Below are 21,484 nucleotides of genomic sequence, written 5' to 3'. Positions count from 1 at the left end.
ATAAGACTGATGACTCGATCAAAAACAAAATAGCAAACTTATGACTTGACTGTATAATAAGTCTGTATTTTCACTATGATACACGGTACTATCTCACAGGATAAAAAAGACAAAAAGACGTGTATACCATTTGAGGAAACAGGGGAAGTTTCTCACAATGGTTGAAAATACTCTTTTAAACTAAAATAGTGGCAAGGATAATATACAGGGAGCAAACGGTTATCTAAAGCGTGTATAAGGGGCCACGAGAAAGTTCCTGTTCGGAATCCGTACAGTCCAGAATCGGTATGCCAACCAAGCAATCATCCCATCGACGCACAGTTTCAAGACTTCCGTTTTGGTAAAACACTGCGTAATGCTGCGTGACGAAAACCTAACTGCCTCCTGCACATCCGCGTCAGTCGGTCCTTCGAGGCTGTTTTAGGGTTTCGTGCCTCAGTCTGCTGAAACGGAAGCGTTACAGGATCGCATTGTCCGTCCTTCCGTCAGACTGTTAAGAACCCTTTTTCTCAGGACCGGTTAGAGGCAAATGGCTCTGAGCACTATGGGACTTAACCTCTGAGGTCATCAGTCCCCTAGAACTTAGAACTACTTAAACCTAACCAACCTAAGGACATCACACACATCCATGCCCGAGGCAGGATTCGAATCTGCGACCGTAGCGGTCTCGCGGGTCCAGACTGTAGCTTCTAGAACCGCTCGGCCACCACGGCCGGCTAGAGGCAACAACTTCAGTATTACGTCATATATTAAGGTCGATGTTCCCTTGGCGGTGCAAAATGTTTGAGATTCTAAGTCAATTCAGTCAGAAGATACTACCATTTATGTAACTCATTTGGTTATTCTGACACTCATCAAAGTCTACAGCTCACTTCCCGACGGCCTAGACACATGAAATTTGGCAAGAAGCCGAGTTTCACAGTTCACGTACAGACAAAAATACGAAAATTATTAATTTATAGTTATATACTATGAAAACACATATTTTTGTCCTTTTCTATACAACTGCCTGTTACGACCCCTTTTTCTCTCGAAGAGATGCCGTACCAAGTTCAAATTTATGTCACGCACTAAGGCGCATGGCCTCTTGGCGCTATAAAAATTTTAAGCTTCTAGGTCAATGGATCAAGAGATACTGCAATATATGCCACATAGTTTGATACACGAAAACACATCAAAACATACAGGGCACTTCCAGTTGACCTAGAATGATGAGTCAAGTAAAGAAAAGAATCTGAATATCGTTAATGTGTAATCATCTCACACGAAAAGAACATTTTTCTTATCATTTTTCATCCATGTGTTTGTCTTTCCGTCTGTTAAAGCGCTTTTTTCCTATAACAGGTTGGTGTGCCAAGTTCAAATTTATGATACGTACTAATAATCTATGATCCCTCTGCGGTGTAAAACATTTAAGCTACTAAGTCGATTCAGTCAAAAGATACAGATATTTATGCCACATATTTTGAAACTTTCAAACGCACTCATCATATAACCCATAGCATACCTTCCGTAGACATTGAATAATGAAATTAGGTTCACAGTACAGGTAAAGGGAAAGATCGAAAAAAATGTTAATTTGTAATAATATAACATGAATAAATATTTTTTGTCGTTTTTTATCCGTGTATCTGTTTGATGTAAGTTAGTAAGCTCTATGGTCCCTTGGCTGTGTAAAAAAATTAAATCAATTCAGTCAAGTCATTTCCGTCATAAGCTTCGGCCGTTTATGTCATATATTTTGAACCTAGCAAGCTTACTCACCATAAACTAAAGGATACTTCTCGTTGAGCCAGAATCATGAAAGTTGGCAAGGAGCAAGAATTCACCGTACAATTAAAGTAAAGAGGCAGAAAATTGTTAAATTGTAATTATATCAATAAAAATAAAAAGTTTTGCCATTAGAAAGTACATTGCATTCATAATCCGTCAAAAGTATAACAGACGAACGTTACTAACGGCAAACATAAAATGTAAGTCGCAATCAGGTTTCAGTAAGTAAATAACAAAATGATTTCATTAAATCTTCTGTATCTATGCATATAAACTTAAAGTCCCCTGCTCACTTCTTTTTGTTTGTCCGTAGTAGTGTGAGAAACTTCTACAGAGATTTTGATACGGTCTTGGTATTCGCGGGACCGATATCTTGGCAGTATCTATATCGAATTTATGTTCTCGATTCTCAGGATGGATGATCAGTGTATATACACCTAATTAAGTTTACAAGGAACCCTCAGTGCGCGAGACGTACTCGCATTTAACAATTTTTTAAGGGAGCGAGGCCGTGATAATCTGATAGGGCGGGTGCTCGAATGTTTCCCTCTAGGGTTATCGTGACTTTTTCATTAACGACGTATACGATACGGGTACGTTCGTAATCACGAAGTAGCAGCAGCCCTTGTCGCCGTTTCTGACAGACACGCTGTACTATACACATTCCTCGTTCTCCGATGGCTGTTTGTCCTTAGGCAGCCAAGGAAAGAATAACAGCACGTTGGTCCTGTTTGGAGGCATTTGGTAATAACTTCACCATAGTTCATGTTTCCACATTTACCGCGCAAACTCTAGAAAGATACGAATGCCACACAAGTCCCCGTATGTCGGTGGTTATAGACCAGCATCGGAGTAGCGCTACGTGGCATATACGCTGCAGCAACGACCTCAAATGCAAACTTCATGATCGCCCCTTATATTTAAAGCAGGCGCTAGTTACTAGAGTGGAAAGACATAAAAGGTGACAAAGAGTGAGAGAGTGACGAAAACTCGACTATCGTCCATAATAATTTCTTTATTTTACCTCTATTTAATTAGTTGATTATGTGCTGGGGCGTTCTGCGCTGCCGCCATTTTCGACATCTTCACGGACGTCTTCGGAACGTTAAACCACACGTAATCCATTGTCCTACTCATAGAAGATTCACCAAATTTAATATTTAACATTTCTAACACTTTTTTGTACTTTATTTCCTTCTTGTAGCAAAATTTAATGCAAATTTTCTGATTCGTTTTCTTGCTGAATGACTAATGTTCGATGTTACCGAAACACGCGTAACCTTTTGTACAGTTGATATGTGAGTGAATATCCGATATAGTTGATACTACACAGATACTTCTCAGATATGTTTACGAGCACAACAACGAAAAAAATAACTTGAATAGGGCTAATGCAATTGGCGAAGTCGTGAACGTGCCGTTCCTTTCTTAATACACATCGTCGCGATTACCTTTATCTGACGCATTACGTTATGTGCGTCCACAATTTATTAGCAATTTTAATTTAGAATTAATGGAACTCCTTCGCATTGCTCCCTTCACTTTCACTTTTAACATTTTTCAGTTAAAGTTTGTAGACAAATTGTTTGACTTTGTTTGTAGCTGTGATGAACCTTTTTTGGCGTCCGTATCGACTTTCACATCATCGAGCGACGGTCGGGTCTTTCCCATTCGTCACAACCTTACTCTACTTACACAGGAAGGTCACGCAGTATCGCTCACGTAAGCCATTTCGAAATTATAATATTTTCTGAAAGTCGTATTGGAACATTCTGCATACTTAACAGTAGTATGGCAATTTATGTAATCTGTGTTACAGCATAAAGTCAAATCGATTTTAATGTAATTATCAAAAATCTCGAGAAGTGCTTGTTCGATTTACTTCAAATTTTTACACGACTATGTAATAAACGTTCAGACTTCCTTAGGCAACATTTTTAAACACAGCTGGTATACAAATAAATGTATATACAAAGAGACAACGTTCTCAGCAAAACTTTCGAAAAGTTCGTGACCTATTTTCTTCAAATTCTTACGCTACACTCTAACAAACCTTCGAACGAACGTAGGCTTCATATTTTTTTATATATTCTGTAAATAAATGTGCATTTAAAATCTCTACTACTAAATAAAGACAAATCGATATTTAAAGCTAGCAAAGTTCGTGACCGATTTACTTCAGCTTCTTACACGATACTTCAACAAACATCAGACAGACAAGGGGTAAGTTTTATTTTTATTTTTAGGCAACAGTCTACAGGTTTTCTGTTAAAACCGGCTGCAAGGAAGAAAAAACTGTGGTGTGTAAATGTACAGCATGTTTCCCTTCTCGCAGTCATTTTTTACTACGACAGCAAGCATTTACACCATCAGAAATTTTGTTCCCCTCATTTATACGTTCGTTCTTCTAGTTCTGGTATGTTATTTTAAAGAAAGATGTATGTACAGCTATGTGCTATTCAGCTTTCTGCCCCGTAGTTGTATTTACTGATTATGGCCGTACGATTAGAATGGTATACTACGGAATCTGAATACCCCGAGACTTTCAAACCTTACCCATCTGCAGAATAAAACCGTGCGAAATACTGTCGCTGAAGGTACTATCCTTACAAATCCAGCTGCAGGACAAGTCTCTCCGATCCCGTATACCAGTGCTTCGAACCGATTTATTGATTTATTTTAAGCGACTTCAATTCCCAGTCAAGGTTACGTTGGCTATAAGAATAAACAAGGCTAATGGTCAGTCAGAGGGAGAAATACGAAATGGAAAAGGGAAGTGAGGGGTGCACATAGAGAGATTGGAGGAGGAGGTGGACAGAGAGAGTAGGCAAGGTGTGGTGGGGAAAGATAGGGGGAGAGGAGAATGAACAGAGAGGGAGGGAGGAAAAGGAGAAATGAACAAAGCGAGGGGAGAGGAGGAACTGGAAAGAGAGTGGAGACGAAAGGAGATGGCAATTGCGAGGCTTAGCCGGGTTTTCTAAAAAGGTAATTTCTGTTAGAAAAAAATTTTACTTGTACCGTGTGTTGTTATAAATATCGTATTAAAGTACAGTAACTACCAGTTGTACACCTTGCTGCCTAAGTTTACACGTCGGTAGGACGTTGACCGAAATAGGGAGAAATTCATAGTGAAGTTATTAACTTAAGGTTTTGAACAGAATATACCTAAGTCAAAATATCTGCTGAAGGTTTAGTAGAACATTTACCACGCTTATAGTAACGACATTTCAGTTTATATGGGCACAGTGCACGTACATCTAATCCTCACATTTGTGAATCCAGCCTTCTTGGAAGCTTTTATTGATCGTACTATGTTATTTCCTGTTTATCACTGAACTCTTCTGGAAAAGATATTTCCTAGCACAGGTTTCACATTTATCTCTTTTACCTTCCCGTGAAACTAAACGACCAGACATTTCTGTGAACCGAAAACGTCCCATTCACAGACATGCTTCTCATTTACAGGCGCTCGCCTTCTCCTCTCCTCTCGCCATTATGGCCGAGCGGTTGTAGGCGCTTCAGTCTGGAACCGCGCGATCTTAGGGTCGCAGATTCGAATCCTGCCTCGGGCATGGATGTGTGTGATGTCCTTAGGTTAGTTAGGTGAAGTAGTTCTAAGTTCTAGGGGACTGATGACCTCAGAAGTTTACTCCCATAGTGCTCAGAGCCTTTTCCTATAGATTCGTTTATGTTGTTTTCGTGCTATTTATGTAGTGACGTCTCTGCAGTTGTCTGTTAAAGAAAATAAACGTATGTTTAGGGTACTATTCCTCAATAAGTAAAAATAGAACCCTTTTAGGATGACTTTGTTGTCTCTCTGTCTGTCCGACTGTTCAGTATCTTGATTTCACTAATGGGTGGACGTCTCAAGTTGAAATTTATTCATCATATTAAGATCTATGTTCCCTTCGCGATGTAAAAGAAAGTGCAGATTATAATTCAAAGCAATCAAAAGATACGGCCAATTATGTCTCTCATTTTGATTCTTTCACACTCGCTCATCAAAACCCATAGGATAATTCCCGTTAATGTAGAATCATGACATTTGGCGATATATATAAGGGAGGTCCATTGATAGTGACCGGGCCAAATATTTCACGAAATAAGCATGAAACGAAAAAACTACAAAGAACGAAACTCGTCTAGCTTGAAGAGGGAAACCAGATGGCGCTATGGTTGGCCAGTTAGATGGCGCTGTCATAGCTCAAACGGACATCAACTGCGTTTTTTTAAAATAGGAACCCCCATTTTTTATACTTCTTCGTGTAGCACGTGAAGAAATATGAATGTTTTAGTTGGATCACTTTTTTCGCTTTGTGATAGATGGCGCTGTAATAGTCACAAACGTATAAGTACGTGGTTTCACGTAATATTCCACCAGTCCGGACGGTAATTGCTTCGTGATACATTACACGTGTTAAAATGGACCGTTTACCAATAGCGGTAAAGGTCGACATCCTGTTGACGTATGGCTATTGTCATCAAAATGCCCGGCGGGCGAGTGCTATGTATGCTGCTCGGTATCCTGGACGACATCATCCAAGAGTCCGGACCGTTCGCCGGATAGTTACGTTATTTAAGGAAACAGGAAGTGTTCAGCCATATGTGAAACGTCAACCACGACCTGCAACAAATGATATGCCCAAGTATGTGTTTTAGCTGCTGTCGCGGCTAATCCGCACATCAGTAGCAAACAAATTGCGCGAGAATCGGGAATCTCAAAAACGTTGATGTTGAGAATGCTACATCAACGTCGATTGCACCCGTACCATATTCCTATGCACCAGGAAATGCATAGCGACGGCTTTGAACGTCGTGTTCAGTTCTGGCACTGGGCACACGAGAAATTACGGGACGATGACAGACTTTTTGCACGCGTTCTATTTAGTGACGTAGCGTCATTCACCAACAGCGGTAACGTAAACCGGCATAATATGCTCTATTGGGCAACGGAAAATCCACGATGGGTGCGACAAGTGAAACATCAGCGACCTTGGCGGGTTAATGTATGGTGCGGCATTATGCGAGGAAGGATAATTGGCCCCCATTTTATCGATGGCACTCTAAATGGTCCAATGTATGCTGATTTCCTACGTAATGTTCTACCGATGTTACTACAAGACATTTCACTGCATGACAGAATGGCGATGGACTTCCAACATGATGGATGCCCTGCACATAGCTCGCGTGCGGTTGAAGCGGTATTGAATATCATATTTCATGACAGGTGGATTGGTCGTCGAAGCACCATACCATGGCCCGCACGTTCACAGGAACTGACGTCCCCGGATTTCTTTCTGTGGGGAACGTTGAAGGATATTTGCTATCGTGATCCACCGACAACGCCTGACAGCATGCGTCAGCGCATTGTCAATGCATGTGCGAACATTACGGAAGGCGAACTACTCGCTGTTGAGAGGAATGTCGTTACACGTATTGCCAAGTGCATTGAGGTTGACGGACATAATTATGAGTAGTTATTGCATTAATGTGGTATTTACAGGTAATCACGCTGTAACAGCATCCTTTCTCAGAAATGATAAGTTCACAAAGGTACATGTATCACTTGGAACAACCGAACTAAAATATTGAAACGTACCTAGGTTCTGCATTTTAATTTAAAAAACCTATCTGTTACCAAATTTTCGTCTAAAATTGTGAGGCATATATTTGTGACTATTACAGTGCCATCTATCACAAAGCGAAAAAAGTGGTCCAACTAAAACATTCATGTTTATTTAAGTACTACACGAATATGTAATAAAACGGGGGGTTCCTATTTAAAAAAAAACGCAGTTGATATACGTTTGACCTATGGCAGCGCCATCTAGCGGGCTAACCATAGCGCCATCTGGTTTCCCCCTTCAAGCGAGACAAGTTTTGTTCTTTGTAGTTATTTCCTTTGACGCTTATTTCGTGAGATATTTGGCGCGGTCACGAACAAAGGGCCACCCTGCATAGACATATTTGCTCAGAAGAGTTAGTTCCGCCAGGTCAGATAGTCAAGTAAGAGTTGCATCGAGATGTTGTATGTCATTTGAGGTAAAGACATGAAGGAATAGCACGTACAGAAGAGGCGCGCGATTTACTGGGTACTCCAGGATGACAATGCAGGACCACGTATCTCCTAGCTTACACTGTACTAACCACACACAGCCTCATGTGACCTCTCCTTCCCCTATATGTAAATCAACTTGTGGGACAACTACATTGAAGCGCCAAAGAAACTAATGTAGACATGCGTATTCTAATACAGAGATGTGTAAACAGGCAAAACACGGCACTGCGGCCGGTAACGCCTATATAAAACGCGAAGTGTCCGGCACAGTTAGATCAATTGCTGTTTCTATAGTAGCAGGATATCAAGATTTAAGGATACAGGGTACTTATAAATGATGGAAAAATTGAAATTTTTTAATGACTTTATTAAATTCTATAGCCTTTCCTGATTACATTGCTATACACATTATAGGATTTCAAAAGATAAATGAAGTATATATATATATATATATATATATATATATATATATATATATATATATATATATATATTTCAAACTTACAGTCATGTATGCCACCACGTCCCCTTTTTTCTGTTACTTAAACCAGTATTATTTCGAAAAGAGCTGTGAGCTTTTTGTTTCCAGCGATTATGCTTATGATACATTGTATATGTTGGTAACAGAGCAGATTTCTAGTATCTGTAGCAATTATCTTTGCTAGTATTTACTTTTGTTTCGCTGAAGCAGTTCTTTCACGTATTACTGAATGTTTGTTGCCCAAGTGCTGCATATACTGTATTTGTGGAAGTACATATCCTTTATTGTGCAATAAATACGAACTATGCCACGCATCAAGAAATTCAATAAAAGGAAATTCCGTGGTAACCACTTCACAAACAAAGTAAACTACACTGTTGGAAGCAACCTATGTATCAGTTCTTCGTGGCCGAGCGGTTCTAGGCGCTACAGTCTGGAGCCGCGTGACCGCTTCATTCTCAGGTTCGAATCCTGCCTCGAGCATGGACGTGTGTGATGTCCTTAGGTCAGTTAGGTTTAAGTAGTTCTACGTTCTAGGGGACTGATGACCACAGCAGTCAAGTCTCATAGTGCTCAGAGCCATTTATCAGTTCTTCAGGGAAGAAACCCCCACATGGCACGCCTCCTGGTGACTCAGATTTTTGTGTTAACAATAACGCCGTTTGTAGTGGATTCGTTGTTGTTGATGTGGACATCTTATCTTCTTTGCTAAAGGAATTGGTGAAATGTAAACAGTGGGATGGTGTAGGCTGTCTGGAAATAACTGAACAACAAAGTATCAGGCAGGGTTTAGCATCAAAATTAGTTGTTCTGCGTAGATCCTGCAATAAGTCTACCTCGAAAATGACTTTGAACATTGTGCATAATTCATATGACGTGTATGTGAAGTTAGTGTGTGCAATAGGAAAAGGGAAAAAGGCTGCTCAAACGTTTTGTGGCCTGATGGACCTTCGTCCTCCTTCCACTAGGTTCAGCAAGTACATAAAAATACTTCTAAGTGCCTTGACGGTTGTTTCTAAAGCACTTGTGAAACGTACAGTAGAAGAAACTGTAAATATTAGGGGAACCAGCCACATTACTGTTACACTTGATAGGACATGGAAACGTCGAGAACATCGTTCCTTGAATGTTGTAAGTGCTACTTCTCTTTAGAATGGAAAAGTTGTTAATGTTGAGTTGTTACCTAAGTACTGCCAAGCCTGCCATGGTAACACTGAAGGACATATTGAACATCAGTGTTCTAAGAGTTATGATGGTTACAGTGGAGGTATCGAGTTCTAAAAATATTTCAGAGGTAGGTGCCCATTTATAGCGTTAGATATACGAAGTACCTTGGTGATGGAGACTCTTAACCCTTTCAATGAAATTAATGAGTTCAATTCTTATGGTATTACCTTAGTAACGAAAGTGGAGTGTTGTGGACATGTGAAAAAGAGGATGGGTGCTAGACTGAGGAAGCTACGAAGATAAATGAAAGGAAAGTTGCCATCTGATGGAGAATCTCTGTCTGGCAGAGACAGATTGACAGAAATTGAAACAGACCTTCTTCAGAGTTATTACGGACTGGCCATTAAACGAACTGCACCTCTCAATGTTGTTACAGCAATAAGAAAAGCTGTGTGGGCCACCTACGTCCATAAGTTGTCCACAGGTGACCATCCTGTTCACAGACTTTGCCGCAAAGGAGCAGATTCTTGGTGTGGTTACCAAAAAGCAAAAGAAAGTGGTCAAATATACCATCATAAGTATTTTATTCCTAAGCCTGTTACGAATGAAATTAAACCAATTTTTTAGAGACCTGAGTGGCCCTGTTTTGCTTAGTAAATGTCTTCATGGGGGCACTCAGAATACGAATGAAAGTTTCAACCATTGCATATGGGAAAGACTACCAAATAACGTTTTTGTAGACTACATAAATTAAAAGTTGGTGTACTGGATGCAGTGATATGTTTCAATGATGGAGTGAGAGGAAGGCTGGAAGCCTGAGTAATTTAGGAATAAAATGTGGCTGTAATATGGAAGATAAATTGCTTCCGTGTGGCAGACAACAGGTGCACGAAGCTGAAAGATTCGCTCTTCAAGTTACCAACAAAGCACGAAGTGCTGAAAGGAATGCCAAGAGTAAAACACAAAACGAAGACTTGCTGCAGGATGAAGACTATGTATGCTTCAGGAGTGTTCTGAGGCACAGTTTGATTGGACTCATGTTTTCCAGAATTCAGGTACAAATATCTTCAAAATTTTATAAATCACTTAGTCTCCTTCTAATGAATAATTGCACAAATGTTAAATTTTTAAAAGACCTTAATACGGTTCAAAAGTTCTGATGGTCTCAAAGTTGTCAGTAAATGAGTTACAAATATCTCACAAATGTTAAATTTTTAAAAGACCCTTATAGGGTTCATAAATTCTGATGGTCTTAAAGTTGTCAGTAAATGACTTACAAATACCTCAAATTATTGAAACAGATATTATTTGAAGCGTACTCTCGTGCAACTGACTGCGAGAAAGCAGCATTATCGCTGACGCTCTGTCTACTCCTTGAACTAAGATAGGTTTCGTTCGATATTAAATATTGTGAAAAGATATAGTCTAGCTTCTGATCTTAGTGAGTATGTACGAATGTGTTACTGCTTAAGAGAGAGGGCAGTGTTGCGAACCGCCATCTTTAATTGACAGGCATTTTCTGATTTTGTGCGAGAATAATAAGCCAATAACCTCAATACCTCGATAGTATAAAAAAGGGGTGTACTGTGCTAATTATTCTAATTATTCTCCATCTTATTGTTTCACATATTCAAATATTTGTGCACGCCTGTGAGACCTTTCTTTGGACTGTGGAAGCTTGAACCTGCAAACTCTATACAGTCGTTAATTAAAGACTTTCAACAAATACACTTCGACGGACAAGTTTCCATAGAAAGGAGAATTGGACCGTAGTTAACGTAGACTAAGATTCCTACAGATTCAGCACGCAGCTCGACCACCGGCAAAGACATCGAGTACAGTTTACAGTCAGCAGATAGCATCAGATCTCTAGTCTACCACGCACAGTCCCCTGAATATAAACGTCCCCTAGTGAGATCTGTTCGGTTACTTATTCATTTCAAAGACCAAAACTCTTTTCTTAGAGAGACTGAATACGAAAGAACTAATTCTTTGAGTCAGTGATCATAATAATAGTTAAATAAGAGCAGCAATGAAACGAATAATAATAATAACAATAATTACAATAATAAAAGCGGTTCATCGAGGTTACTTTTTGTCTCTGAAAAGAAATTTTGAACGCAGACCTCCATACAAAACTGATTTCAGGACGAAATAATGACTTCTCTCAAGAAACATTAAATTCAGTAAAATTATAACAATTTACTTTTCACGTGAGAGGGAATTACAACAGCGCCCTATGAGGGAGGACGCCCAGAAGTGGTATGAGAATGGAATAATTTCTGAGTTTTGATTTGTGGTAAATCTTGTGACAAGAAGTAATCCCGACAAAGGTAAACTTGAAAGCTAATCATATTAAACGAAAAAGTATTAATATATGTGTCTTAGGTTAAGTTTTTGTTGTGATTCTTGAGTTTCTCCCGGCGTATTTGATAATCAAAATATCCACGGGTGTACTGCCGGTCTATAGTGTCCAACGGGCACAATATTTCGGCGATCAAACATGTCGCCATCATCAGGTAAACTGACGGACTGAGCTCCTGTGAACGTGCCGGCACGGAGATCCGTACGCTATGGCTGCTCAGGGGGAACTGGGTTCGGTCGCGGCGGCGGCCGATTTAAATACCCTCCGCCCGCGGCGCGCTCCCTCCGCCGTCCGCGTCCCGCGCCACGGTAGCGCAGTGGAACAGATTGCGACGGCGTCTGGCGACATGTTTGATCGCCGAAATATTGTGCCCGTTGGACACTATAGACCGGCAGTACACCCGTGGATATTTTGATTAAGTTTTTGTTATTTGTGTATGCTTTACTATTCTAACAGACTGCACAGACTATGTGATTTGTTGATGTCCTCCCACTACTAATATTTCCTGTTGGAGAGAGAGACGATACCCTGTGAATGCGGAGCACTGCCAGTATTCACTTCTCATCGAAAGGCAAGATCAAGAAAAGACTTTGGGAATTCTCATTCTGTACCTTATCATAACAGCCTCAAACTGACAGAATTAGTAAAACTGCAGACTTTCTTTGTTTGAGGGTAGTCATTTCCTCATAGTTTTAAGTAGAATAGCATTTATTTGAGATGTACTGTGAATTTCTCTGAACATATTTTCAAAGTGATTAATTTCATTATTAGAGATTATTGCATTGCGCGTGTCTAAAGAGTACTTAAGTAGTCTAGTGCTTTTGTCCAAATGTAGGGTGTATTATTTTTAATTTTTGTGTGTCGTGTAATGGTTAAAACCGGTAGCCAATACAAAATGGAACAAGCAAAGGATTTTGACAATTTTGAGACGGAATCGACTCGGAATGTGGTATTTGAACATGGTGGTGCCAGATCTGCATCATCGGCTCAGTTAGATATGCCCATTGTGGACAGACTTCCGAGTGAAGTGGGTACCTCCCGCTCAACAGAAATGTACGAAAGAGGGACGTAGAAGATACTATCGCTCGCATACTAACAGATTTTCAGAAATTAATGGTGCAAGGTATGAAGCACATGGAAGAAAATAACAGTAAAGAACTTAAAGAAGTATCTTCACAAATTAAGAATTTGGAAGAAGCTAATAGTAGAGAACTGGACGAAGTATCTTCACAAATAAAGAGTATGAAGGAAGAAATAAAGGAATAATTAAAGACTGTATCAAATGAAGTTCAAATCTTAAAGACTCAAAAAGAAGGTCTTGTCACACAAAGGCAATCTTTATCTATAAAAATGAAACAATTACCACGGAAGTTCACGACTTATACAAAACTGTTGCTGAAGTGAAACAGAAGCAAGAACAGCTACCTGCGAAGGAAGGTATACATCAGATGAGAAAAGAAATAAATGATGTCACTGAAAAACAACAATCGGTGCATCAAAAATTAAATAATTCGCAAACGGCAGTAACCGAAATTGTTTCAGGTGTGAGAAATTCATTGCACACAAAACTAGCAAGAAACATGCTGCTTATGAACAAAAATTGGAACAGTGGATACAAGACAATGAAGTATCAGGAAACACTGTAGTTGAGAATAAAATAGAGAAACGGACGCAATGCAAAACAAATTTTTGGACGAGCTTAACACTGTGAAAATGACTTTTCACGCATCTCAGACTAGTTGGAGATGCGTCAAGCGTCATCTATGAATCGAATAATCGTTGAAAATATGTCTCCACCAGCCCAGAAAGTAACAACAGATCCCCTTCCATTCAAGAAGTCGACAGAAAATGTTCAAATGTGTGTGAATTTCTAAGAAGCCAAATTGCTGAGGTCGTCGGTCCCTAGACTTACACATTATTAAATTAACTTACGCTAAGAACAACACACACACCCATGCCCAGGGAAGCGAACCTCGGGCGGGAGAGGCTGCGCAATCCGTGCATGGCACCTCAAACCACGCGGCCACTATGCGCGGCGAAGTCGGCAGAAAACGAGCAAATAATTTAGGACAAATATCAACATATGACGAGGAGAGTACACGCAGTGAAGAAAAGCTACTAAAATACCATCAATTCCAAACATTTTGTCCAGAAAAGAAGACAATACATCTGGTGGTGTTCATGAGTTTTACTGATTTGTTGCCAAGAGGTTGGAGTGAGTACTGAAAGTTGCAGCACGTAGCATTACACAGGGTGAAAAGCATTTAAACTGATAAAACTCTCGGAGGATGTAGGGGACATCAAAACAAATAATTTTCCCTAATATAATTTTTTCCTATGAGGATTATTTAAAACGGGGGAGGCCGTATTACGCTCTTCAGTTGTTAGAAGCCGTATTACGATCTTCAGTTGTTAGAGGGCGTATTACGATCTTCAGTTGTAGACAACTGCTGTCCACCAGTGTAGTACTGCATTGTCTCTGTTTACTAATGGAGCGATACACCTGAAGTGAGTACACTGATATGCTTGGTGCATACTACATAGCGCACCACAACAGACGTGCTGCTTAGAGGGTTTATCAACTACAATATCCTAATCGCCGTATCCCGCATCATGCAACTTTTGCTTTTGTGTACCAATATCTGCGTGAGATCGGGTCATTTAGCAGCAAAACAGGGACGCCGTCGCACGGTAAGAACGCTGCAATTTGAGGACGCTGTCTTGCAGCATGTGGAGCGGGATCCTTCAATCAGCACTCGTCCAAAGAACAGTCCTTCGAGAGTAAGTGTTACGTCCATTTGACTTACAGCGTGTCCACAACCTGGAACCAGTTGATTATCCACCCAGAGCACAGTTTTAGTAGTGGCACCTGGGACACTGTGAAATGCATCCTACATTTCCATCCTCTGTGTTGTTTACCGATGAAGCAACGTTCCGGCGTGATGGAGTCTTCAACATGCACAATTCGCATGTTTGGAGTGAGGATAACCCTCATGCCACAGTTCAAATGGTTCAAATGCCTCTGAGCACTATGCAACTTAAAGTCTGAGGTCATCAGTCTCCTAGAGCTTAGGATTAATTGAACCTAACTAACCTAAGGACATCACACACATCCATGCCCGAGGTAGGATTCGAACCTGCGACCGTAGCGCATGCCACAGTTACTAGCGCTCATGAAGTGCAGTTCTTCGTTAATGTGTGGGTCGGTGTTGTTGGGGACTGTTTAATTGGACCGTATCTGCTACCTAGGCCATTAAATGGCAGGCACTATTACAATTTTCTTGCCAGAGCATTGCCGGAATTGTTGGAAGACGTCCCGCTCCCTACAAGACAACGCATGTGGTTCCGACATGACGGGGCGCCGGCACATTTAAATCATCGTGTGCGTCGATTCCTGGACTGACGGTTCCCAGAAACGTGGATTGGCAGATGTGGTCCTGTACCATGGCCTGCTCGATCCACAGATATGTCCCCTCTGGACGTTTTTGTTGGTTTAATTGATTTGTCGCCAGAGAAATCTTCCTCTAGCGGTTTAAATACTACTCATAGGAAAAAATGGCATTAAGGAAAATATTTGTTTTGATGTCCCCTATAACCTCCCAGAGTTTGTCGGTTTAAATACTTTTCACCCTGTATATCACGGAGAAAGCAAAATGTGGGTTCCAGATGTCATAAAAACGTGCACTATGTATGAAGAGTTCGAACGAGCATTGCTGTCGAAGTACTGGTCACGGGGTGCGCAAGAGAGGATAAAGAAAGTAATACTAAACCCAGAACCATATACAGCGACATCTGGAAGATTGCGTAAATATTTCGTAAAATACCTCAGCAACACAAAGTACTGGGATAATCCGATGAACAAGAAAGGTACCATCCAAGTATTGATGCCAAAATACCGTCCGCCATCAGAGAAAAGCACATGAAAATCCTGGAACATGACACTGAAGAATTTTTGTCAACATTGGACACACATAACATAATCCACGAGGACAACAAAAAGCTTGCAGAGAATAATGGGCAGACGACACGCAAAAATGTCAACGGTTAAAGACAAATGATAAGCGCGCAGCCTGTGGCTACAAATAAGGTGCGAATGCAGCCACAGATGATTATGAATGGAAGTAAACAAAGACAATACGGATACGGGCCAAATTGTATTCAGAACCAATGTATAAACAGAAGACATGACAGGAGATACCACCAGATTATGTAATGAACAACAGGGGAAATCAAACCTGGAACAATAACCAAGTAAACGTACAAGAACCAAGTACAAGTGTTTCACTGATAGTGAATGTGACAGACTGGCTCCAAAACACTCCTTTAATAACAGAATTACGCGAAGGTATAACCAGGAGTACCAACACAAATCAGGGAAACGCCCAGGCACCTGCAACAGCACCAGTGTTAGGGTATAAAAGAACTGGAGGGCCAATGATAGTAACTTGGCTATGCTACGATACAAAGATGGGCATTTGTTAAGAAATGAATCTCTCATAACAGACAAGGGGTAAAGTTGACGAGAGGCTGACTACGGTATCAGTAGTTACGGGCCGAATCGAAAATAATGAGGTGAAGATCATCCTGGACACAGGTGCAACAGTAAATGCGGTTTCAGCCAGTTTGTTTGACAAACTGAGCAGGGAAGCAAAAAAAAAAATGTTTCTAATGGCTCTGATCACTGTGTTACTTAACTTCTGAGGTCACCAGTCCCCTAGAACTTAGAACTGCTTAAACCTAACTAACCTAAGGACATCACACACATCCATACCCGAGGCAGGATTCCAACCTGCGACCGTAGCGGTCGCGCGGTTCGAGATGTAGTGCCTAGAACCGCTCGGCCACCCCAGCCGGCCCGGGAAGCAAAGATTACGATAAATGCAGTTAGTAATTGAAACTCATAGGTGCTTTTGGATCCAAGTTCTAGCTCGTTAGAAGGCAAGTGCTTATAATTGTTTGTTTGTGGAATGGTGTCTATAACGGAACATTTCTAATTGCTGAGGGAATAATTGTGTACTGCATAATAGGACTGGATTTTTGTAGAGAAACAGGCGCAGACGTAGATTTTGCCTGTGGTATTTTGAGAACGGAGAGCGAAGTGCGAGATATTGAGGTACCACTTTTGCAGACAGGAAATATACGTGGGAAGTATTGCGATATAGTACAGCTGGTAAGAACCTAAGGATCGAGCATGTGTCCAGAAGAGGAAAAAGTTACAGATGTGAATGAGTTATTAAACCACTCACAACAAAAAATTAATGACTCGCCCCTGCAGAGTACTGAACAGACAGACCGACTGTTCATATTCTTGTCTACATTCAAAAATGTATTTAATGAAAGACCGGTGTGATAAGTGGCTACGTATGTAAATCAGAGGTCAAGCTACACAAGATAAACACATCAAAATAAATTTGCGTCACGTCTGTTCCGAGAGTTCCTGTACACAAAACTGGTATAGAGATCAACATAAACATCATTTCCGCCCGTTTTATTGCTCATGAAAACCACAAATTGCATGTTGAGTCACCAAACAGCGACACCTTCGGAGGCGGTGGTCCAGATTTCTGTACATACCGGTACCTCTAATAGCCAGCAGCACGTCCTCTTGCATTGATCCATTACTTTGTGGCATACTACCCACAAGATCATCAAGGTACTGTTTGGCCAGATTGTCCCACAGCTCAACGGCGATTCGGCGTAGATCCTTCAGAGTGGTTCGTGTGTCACGTCGTCCATAAACAGTCCTTTTCAATTTATCCCCTAATATGTTCGATAGGGTTCATGCCTGGAGAACATGCTGGCCATTCTAATCGAGCGATGTCGTTATGCTGAAAGAAGTCATTCACAATATGTACACGATGGAGGTGCAAATTGTCGTCCATGAAGAGAAATGACTCGCCAATATGATGCCGATATGGTTGCACTATCGGTCGGAGGATGTCATTCACGTATCGTACAGCCGTTACAGCGCATTCCACGACCACCAGTGATGTACGTCGGTCCCACATAATGCTACCCAAAACGCAGGAAACCTCCACCTTGTTGCATTCGCTGGACTGTATGTCTAAGGAGTTCAGCCTGACCGGGTTGCCTCCAAACACGTCTCCGACGATTGTCTGGTTGAAGGCATACGTGACACTCATCGGTGAAGAGAACGTGATGCCAATCCTGAGCGGTCCATTCGGCATGTTGTTGGGCCCACCAATATCGCGCTGCATGGTGTCGTGGTTGCAAAGATGGATCTCGCCATGGACATCGGGAGTGAAGTTGCGCATCATGCGGCCTATTGTGCACAGTTTGAGTCGTAACACGACGTCCTATGGCTGCACAAAAGCATTATTCGACATGGTGGCGTTGCTGTCAGGGTTCCTCCGAGCCATAACCCGTAGGTAGCGGCCATCGACTGCAGTAGCAGTCCCCAGGCGGCCTGAGCGAGGCACATCATCAACAGTTCCTGTCTCTCTGCATCTCCTCCATGTCCAGAAAATATCGTTTGGTTCAATCCGAGATTCCTGGACTTCCCTTGTTGAGAGCTCGTCCTGGTACAATGTAACAATGCGGACGCGATGGAATCGCGGTATTGACTGTCTAGTCGTGATTGAACTACAGACAACACGAGCCGTGTACCTCCTTCCTGGTGGAATGAGTGAAACTGATGAGCTGTCGGACCCCCTTCATCTAATACGCGCTGCTCATGCATAGTTGTTTACATCTTTGGGCGGGTTTAGTGACATATCTGAACAGTTAGAGGGACTGTGGCTGTGACAGAATATCCACAGTCAACGTCTATCATCAAGAATTGTGGAAACCAGGGTGATGCAGAACTTCTTTTAAGGTGTGAACGTTGCCGAAGTTGTTACCCTGTCCCATGGAGGCTACCAGCAGCCGTAGACCATGATATACAATGTTAACAACTTGCGCAAGTCCATATTGTAGCCTCCTTTTGGTAATTCCCAAACCAGGGGGAAAAGTTTGTCTTGTACTGAATGTACATGCAATCAGTACTATAATAATACCAGTGCACAAGAATCTGGAGAATATCGATGATTGATTTAAAGGTTTGAAGGGGTAACCTATTTTACCGGCATTTACTTAGAGGACTCGTACAGTCAAATAAAAATATACGAAAGCTCGAGGACGTACACTGCACTCATTTATGCCGGACGAAGTTATCAATTTAAACTTTTGCCCTTCGGATTCAACATAAATGCAGAAATCTTCATTGCAGCTTTAGATTATGTCTTAGGACCTGAACTGAGAAGCAACCTAACTTTGTTTTTGGATGACATTTAGAGTTCTACAAGATCATGGGATGAGCATATAAAAACTTTGGAAAGATTACTCACAAAATTTGAAAAATCAGCTAACCTGCAGAAACCTCACTTTAGTTTGAATCAGATTAAACTTTTAAGCCATTTAATTGATGAAAAGGGTATTTTACCGGATGTAAAGAATTTCCCAATGCCATGTACAAAGAAGCAGTTGAAAGGTTTTTGAGCCTAGCATCATTTTTCTGCAGATTTGTATCTGACCACAACATTTATTAAATTTACTGAGGAAAAATGCACACTTAAAATAGGCCAGAGAATGTCAGAGAGTCTTTCAGAAAATCAAAGAATCTTTGGTTAGTGCACAATTACTGTATCATCCTGATATGAATGTGGAATCTAGATTAATGACAGATGCATCGAATATTGGTTTGGGTGGATGCCTATTCCAAGTCAGGAAAATTGAAGGACATAATGGCATAGCATAGCATTTGCAATAGCAATAGAATGTGTCTTTAGGACCTTAAGCAACTGCGAAGGAAGTTACACTACCACTAAGAAAGAAGTATTGGCAATAATATGGGCATTTAGAAAATTTCGCTATTACCTTTACTAATCTCAGATTAAAGTATTCCGTGATCATAAGGCATTACGTTTCCTACAGACATGCAAGATGCTACACACGAGACTGAGTTGTTGACAGCACATTCTCGAGATCTCTCACCAATTGAAAACGTCTGGTCAATGGTGGTCGAGCAGCTGGCTCGTCACAATACGCCAGTCACTACTCTTGATGAACTGTGGTATCGTGTTGAAGCTGCAGGGCCAGCTGTACCTGTACAAGCCATCCAAGCTCTGTTTGACTCAATGCCCAGGCGTATCAAGGGCGTTATATCGGCAAGAGGTGGTTGTTGTGGGTACTCTCGGGCTCTATGCACCCAAATTGCGTGAAAATGTAATCACATGTAAGATCTAGTATAATATATTTGTCCAATGAATGCCCGTTTATCATCTGCATTTCTTCTTGGTGTAGGAATTTTAATGGCTAGTAGTGTACAAGAGCAGGATCCACAATGGAGTAAGATGAAACCGCTGCTGGAACAAAAGAGCGACGGCAGTCACAGAATATAGTTCAAGCTAATAGTATTGTTTCACAGGGGGAGTGAAAAGTAGAAAAACTGGTGTGTGTGTGTGTATACCCGACGATAGAGTAGCTTATCTGGTGTGGTATACACATTTAGCATGGGGCCACATCGGTGCCTCTAAGTGTGCGTCTAAGATCAGACGATATTGCTATATACCTAACGGTAAAAGAAGAATAACCAAGATGAGATGATGTGATTTGTGTGAAAGATCGAAGGATAATAATCAAGTCAGGAAAGTGAGGCTAAACCGTACTATACCTGACAGACCACTTTCTTTGATATCTGTTGATGTTTGTGGCCGTCTTCCGAAATCGAAGGGTGGCTGCAAATATGTCGTGGTATTTCTAAATGTATTCACAAAGTAATTGAAATTATACCCCGTAAAGGTCGCAACAAGTTCAACGATAGTGAGAAAGCTAATACGGGAATACATTCCAAGCGTGGGAAAACCCAAGGCAGTGGTATCTGACAATGCTTCAACCTTTAAAAGTTTTACCTGGCGGAGAGCACTGTCAGAAGCAAAAATTACACCGGTCCTTATCTCGTGCTACAATCCACAAGGGAGTCTGGTGGAGAGAATATTTAAAGAATTAAATCATTTCATGCGGACATACTGTGTGGAAAAACAGTAAAGATGAATTGATTATTTGGATGTATTCGAAAGTATCGTAAACAACTTACCGCACATGACAACAGAGTTTATATCGACTACGTTAATGGACAAAAAGCTAGAGAAGAATTAGTGGGTAAATTATTTGCCGAGACATGCTTAAGAAGAGCAAGAATTGCAATCAAAACTGCGGGATGCGATAGTGAACATTACTGAAAAGACAAGGAAAATGAACTTTGACAAGAATTTAAAGAGAGTATCTGAATACAGAAATACTTCAGTTGATTGATGAAAGGAGGAAGTACAAACATGTTCCGGGGAAATCAGGAATACAGAAATACAAGTCGCTGAGGAATGAAATAAATAGGAAGTGCAGGGAACTAAGACGAAATGACTGCAGGAAAAATGTGAAGACATCGAAAAAGATATGATTGTCGGAAGGACAGACTCAGCATACAGGAAAGTCAAAACAACCTTTGGTGACATTAAAAGCAACGGTGGTAACATTAAGAGTGCAACGGGAATTCCACTGTTAAATGCAGATGAGAGAGCAAATAGGTGGAAAGAATACATTGAAAGCCTCTATGAGGGTGAAGATTTGTCTGATGTGATAGAAG

The sequence above is a fragment of the Schistocerca gregaria genome, chromosome 9 (genome assembly GCF_023897955.1).
Source record: "Schistocerca gregaria isolate iqSchGreg1 chromosome 9, iqSchGreg1.2, whole genome shotgun sequence".
NCBI lineage: Eukaryota > Metazoa > Arthropoda > Insecta > Orthoptera > Acrididae > Schistocerca > Schistocerca gregaria.
The sequence above is the reverse complement of the archived record's forward strand: the minus strand, read 5'-3'. Positions refer to the sequence as shown.